The following is a 5918-nucleotide window of genomic DNA, read 5'->3' as shown; positions in this document are numbered from 1 at the left end:
TCCGATCCGAGGGAGCGCTGCTGCGCTCCTGTTCGGGCAGCCCCCGCTGGCGCGGAGAGATGCCGCGGCGGGGAGCGGGGCCTTGCGCTTGGAGGCCGGGAGGGGGGCTGCGCAGTGAGTCGATGTGTAATTACACTGACAATTTGCTCTGTCGTTGTGCATCTATGAGGTTTTTTTTGGTTGGTTAGTTGCTTTGGGGGTAGAAGGGGTGTGGATTTTCATTTCCTCTTAACTTCACATCTCTGTCGTGGTTCGCACCTATCGTGATTCGCAGGTATTTACAGCGGGACTGTCGTGCGAGGCGTTTTCCTCTGCCTGTCTGTGCGAGAAGCTGCGAGCAGCAGGCTCAGCGTATTCTGTAGCATCTATACCTTCTCGCCGCCCTTCTTCCCACCCCCACTCCCTCCCAGCCTGTGTGTATCTGTGTCTGTATTAGAATGCAACACAGGTGAACATTGCAGCAGTATTTATCTACGACCATGCATCATCTGACGAAACGCCTTAGTAAAAACGCTGATTTATCGATTATTTTTATTAACCTCGTACTAAGAAAAACTGCATGCTGGTGTTACTCATGGAACCAATGGAGGCAAGTCTTTCTAAATTGTTAGGATGTGTTATGTACAGTATTAGGATTTCAGTCTCTCAGCTCCTCCTCCCCCCACCCCTGCCCGCTAAAAGAACATTATACTTTGAATTATTTAACAATATGATTTGTACAGAATTTTCTTAAGTCTAAAGAGCAAACATTAAAGGTCTCTCGAGTACGTGTGATAAAATGAACCTTCTCACTGCGATCTACCATTAATTTGGTAGAATTAAATTAATAAATTAATAAATGCACTTCAACAGCTCTTGTGTGCTGTGTTCAGTATGAGATACACACCAAAAAATTAAGCACAGGCAGACTATGGACTGCTCAGAACTCCTAAAGGAATACCAAGTTAAAATTCATGCTGCTACTCCTAAGGTGCAAAATAAAACACGACATGTCCACGTACAATCACAGTTCACAGGCCACACTGCATTTAAATACATTTGTTAGTCAATTAACCTGCGCTTACATGCATTGCTATTTTTAGGTGGATTTTTTTCTAATGCAAGGGGTTACACTGAAGTTGTTGATGCTCTGTGTCGGCTACAGAGCTTGCTTGTATGATAAATCTTATATCCCCTTGCGTGTACACAGGGGAGCCATACATACATGTGTCAGTCTAGGTGCATGTGTCTATGTGCTTGTGCTAAAATATATATGCAGGTGTATGTGGTTATACTGTAAAATAACAACTGTATCAACAAGCCCATTTTTATTGCAATTATGAAAGCATGAAAATGGGGAAACAATCCCATTTGTCAGACACGGCCCAAAATTAATAGTGCCACCAAGAAGTAGCACATAGACATTGCTAATCTGCTAATTGCTAAATCTGAATCCAGCAGGGATATTTCTAATTTATTTGTGTTTTCAGATCCTAAGACTTTGAAGCTGAGCACTTCTGGTTTAAACAGGTATTATATATCCTGGCATAGACTGCTTTTTTACCACCAGTGCTTTTTACCTAATTGATCCAATTGTGACAGCATTCTCGGCACAAAATGGTTAGAATTTTTATAATGCTCATTATGACTTACTGAGCTTCTTCATTACCTCTTGGGCTGTTCAGGCACAATGGGGGCAACTGAGTAAGATATCTCATGCAACCAGAGGCACATGATCACTGTGATATTATATAAATTTCTAATGGCTTTATGTGAGTTTTTCTGAATTGGCAGATAGGCGAAAGATTTTTTTTTATGGCAATAGCTAGGGGCAGTATTGTTGGTGATCAAGCATGTGTTGCACGGACAGGCTTGTCAGCTTATGCATTGAATTCTTTCAGTCAGAGGCATGAAATTACAAGTGATCATGTATGTGTGTGTGTGCATCTATGCTCATACGGGTACATATGTAGATATAAAAGAGCATATGTACATATGTGTATATATAATACATATTAACACAGATGCATATGTACATGGTAAGTGCATGCATGTCACCAGCTGTCACACTACCAGATTTAGAGTTAAATGCAAAGTACCTTATTGCAAATTGGCATTTTTTCAAAGACACAAGGCATATCTCTAAAACACCAAGCTGTCTTCTCACAGCCACCTCACGTATGAATTAACTTGGGAAGTAACTGCAATACACCTGACATATTTTGTTGATTAATCGTTGGAGCTTAAACACATCAAAAGAGGCAATGCAATGGTTATGACCTAGCTGTTCATTAGCCTTATTACCAATTACATTTTCTAGCTCTCAGACATCTAGAGCTTTAAAATCATCATAAGTTGTTTAAGTATTTGCCTATTCTGAATACAAAAATATATGCAGCAGTTGTAAAGCACTTTTCTAAAAGTGCAGTGTTGCCTAGCACGTGGAAAGTTTAAGCAATGCACAGTTCTGAAAATTCTGCCCAAAACATCACCTGAATTGTCAAAAGCAGCTGTTAACACTGCTTGCTCTCTTCCAGTTTACATAATTGTATAAAACTTACTTATTCCAAAGTCACTGTAGAAAAACCTGCCTATTGGAAGTTATGGAACACAAACACTGACTTTTTACTCCTAGATCCCTAATAAATTCCTGCTAATGGCCTGTAGATCGTCATGCTTATTTTCTAATCTTTTTATAGGGCTCCAGATGGCTGTGACGTAAAGAAGAAATATCCTGCATAGATTTCTTAAGAGCAAACCGCCTCCACTGACTTTAAAGAGGAATGCTTATGATTCTCTAATCATTGCAATCAGACCTTCATCCTATCTCCAGCATCCCCACCTTCTTTGGGAAGACACACAGGAACACCACTTAAGCTGCCGTGATGTATATAAGAGGGGCGTAGTGTTACATAAATTCCCTTTTCGTACTAAATTATGACAAAATTAATGTAGAGGTAAACAGTACAGCATGCCAGTACAGTCCAAGCCATTTTCCCCGGCAGAGCAGCATCCCTTTTCTCCTATCCAGGTAAGTCACTCGACTGTCTCGCCTTCCAATGAAGGTTCCTCATCATTCCTTTGTGACCACAATTTCATTTTACAGGCAACTGAAGGTTATACTTCTCTTACATTGAACATCGAGTATGCAAAGGGATATCTACTACAAATCCGAATTCATAAATAAGAAAAGAAAGTGTATCAAGGATTCAAAGTCACAGAAAAAATAAACCCACAAAGAGTCAGTGATTACACATGGAAACCGTGTGCCGTTAAAGGACATGTATTCTGTAGGTAATATATATAGTACCTTCTGACTTTTATTAAACAAACAAACAAGCAAAAAATTACCGTTTCTTGTTGCAATTGTCACTACCTGTGGTCTGTCTGCGTTGTTTAAACCTGAAAAATAGGCCCCCAAAAAGCAAAGGATCATAATTTAAACACTTCCAATGTTTGATTCTTGTTCCGGAAAGATATGTGAATGGATAAACCTATGTGTTTAGAGGGCGCTGAGTATATTGACTTTGGGGATTATTAGACAAATCATTAAAATGCTTGACCCTAGATTAAAGAGCTAGCCACATTTCCTGCAGATGATTTAGGATGACACAAAATAGATATGAGTGATATCCTCCTGTATCTGCAGGGTTAAAGACGGCTATCAATGTTTACAGGAAATAATATGAATAATATATTTTTTTTAACTGCATCATTATTTCTGGATAATTACACTTAAAAATAAAAGGCTAAAAATATTATTTGGGGCTGCTGAACGGAAGGGACAAAAACTATAGAGGCAGATCTGGGATTTGTATAATATAAGATACCTGTTACGTAACGAAGGTTGGAGGCTCCACCTAGCCTTCAGTTCAAAACATGCAAAACATATTAAACCAGCCTTTCCCCGCCAGATTTCCCATATGTTCCTGACCAATGATGTCCTGAAACTGGAATTACCGGGAAGGCATAGTCTCTATTTACAGCTCTGCGAGTTTATCAAGGGCCGCGGGGGTAAATAAATACAACGTAAGTTGCTGGTTTTCATTGCATTATATTGATCACAACAGCCTCAGCTAAAAAAAAAAAAAAAAAAAAATTCCCAGGCAGCAACAGTGTTCTTAGATGCTACGATGAGGCAGTTTCACCCGTTCAACGGACACGAGTGGACCGCGGTTGTCGAAGGATGCCATTGCTTTGATGGAAAGGATAGAGGGATGCAGGGGGGCACCCCCGGGCCAGGGGGAGCGGTCGGGCCGCACTTCACTGGCCCTCCCCCAACTCCATTGAAACTGTCCTGTCCCCGACACTCCCTTGCCAGGTGCGTTCCTGTGCTGAGCAGAGCCATTTTGACAGGGATGCATTTTGGAGAACCCGAGAAGTGATGGTTGCTTGCTCCGAGTGACCCACTACCTGGGAGGCAGCGGATGGACTAACTGCTGCGAACAATCCCTTGAACCCTGACCAGCTGCAATTTATTCCTACGACTTCTCTTCTTCCCCCTCCCCCCCTTTTTTTTTTTTTTTTTTTTTTCCCTCCCCCCTTCCCCCCCCCAACCCCCTGCCACTTTGTGGGGATTTTTTGTTTGTTTTTGTGGTTTGTTAACTGCTATACTTCAATCCCGTGAGTGTTTGTTCCTGTGCCTGCACACCTTCCGAGGGTACCCAGGCACTGCAAACCAAATTCACAGCTCAGCATCCGCTGGCAGTCTGATAGATAATGAACATTTCCCGCAACTAAATACAGCCCCACGACCAACAGGTTTAGCATCAGACACATAAAATCGGCTCACCGGCGTAAGCCGCTGTGTCCACTAATAAACCCTGCCTTGTTAATCAACTGTCCCTCGCCGGGAGCTAGAGGAAGCCGACAGAGCTATGCCGAGCGACTCGCTCCGACTACCCGGGGAGAGCCGGCCTCATCGCGGGCTCACAGGCAGGTGGGAAACGTCCATCTGCTCGGGGTTCAGCTTCCCCAAATTTTGCAGGGAATTCAGGACACCCACATACATACACAAACACTGAGGTACTTACATTTCTTCGCCTTAATCGGGAAAGATTTTGCCCCACATGTAGGGGGTGAATTGAACCTCTGGCGGCAAACAAAGATTCCCACGGCCAAGCCCCCTCGGAGCAGAAAAAGCTCTTTCAGGTCTCCAGAAATTCACGTCTTTCCCCTCGCCATTCCTATTTAACAGTGCCACGTAGCTCCACGGTGTTGTTCTTGCTCCAACGGCTCAAAAATAGTTAAAAATCTTCCATCCGTGAAAATAGGAGAGAAACCAAGAAAGTTGGCTTGGCTTTGCCATTATTTTTTTCTTTTTCCACACTGTTTCCTACGCCCCGGAGTAGAAAGTGAACTGTTGTATGTGAGGCTCTGCAAGTTTTTTGGAGGGGTTGGCCAAGGTCTAGTCCAGCCCTCTCTGTTAAGAAGGACGTGCTCTGAAATTCAACAAATTTCCCCAACGCTTTTGTTGCTGATGAACTGAAGCCCTATTGTTCATCCATTGCCACGGTCTTTTTCAGTTCCTACTATACGTTATGCATTGCCAGAGATAATGAATTTGCACCAAAACCTTTCATAGTCCCGTTCTGACAGACGGAACAAATTAGAAATGTCTTGTGTAAAGAAGAGCAGTGGCTACTTTTTCCGGGAGAAGAAGGGAAGCCCGCATTTCTTTGGAAACTTTAAAAAAAAAAAAAAAAAAAAAAAAAAAGGTCGAGTTTCCTTATGTGTTTTCCTCCACTTAACTTCTGAAGAAGAGTTTCATCTGAGTCTTGATTTTGGGAAGCACTGGTATTTCGTGCAATTTTTGTCCAAACCAAGCAGCTGGCCAACAGCAGGTAAAAAAAGAGAGAAAGAAAGAAAGAAAGGGAAAGGGAAAGGGAAAGGGGAAGGGAAAGGGGAAGGGAAAGGGGAAGGGGAAGGGAAAGGGGAAG

General features: G+C 42.4%; 1 protein-coding gene and 1 long non-coding RNA gene across 7 annotated transcripts in view; one reads left to right on the top strand and one right to left on the bottom strand.

Moving 5' to 3' along the window:
• The window catches only part of TMEM161B (transmembrane protein 161B), a 167023-nt gene that overhangs the window by 157184 nt on the left and 3921 nt on the right, over positions 1-5918 (bottom strand). For 2 of the 5 annotated variants that reach the window (XM_017729544.1, XM_017729549.1), the window contains exon 1: positions 5013-5876. The exons of 1 other annotated variant lie outside the window; for it this stretch is intronic. The gene's annotated coding sequence lies outside the window, so the exon portion shown is untranslated. Of the gene's footprint in view, positions 1-3330; positions 3382-5012; positions 5877-5918 lie in introns of those variants that run through there. 2 more of the 5 variants (XM_017729546.1, XM_017729545.1) reach the window with 2 other exon arrangements.
• LOC108445517 lies at positions 7-3324 on the top strand. 2 transcript variants are annotated; one of them, XR_001860407.1, is made up of 3 exons: positions 7-114; positions 2679-3010; positions 3086-3324. It is a non-coding gene; the product is annotated as an uncharacterized LOC108445517 (long non-coding RNA). The 2 variants fall into 2 exon arrangements; XR_001860406.1 differs by having other exon boundaries at positions 7-274.

The sequence above is a fragment of the Corvus brachyrhynchos genome, unplaced genomic scaffold, assembly GCF_000691975.1.
Source record: "Corvus brachyrhynchos isolate BGI_N302 unplaced genomic scaffold, ASM69197v1 scaffold213, whole genome shotgun sequence".
NCBI lineage: Eukaryota > Metazoa > Chordata > Aves > Passeriformes > Corvidae > Corvus > Corvus brachyrhynchos.
This window is presented reverse-complemented; position numbering and strand designations above follow the sequence as displayed.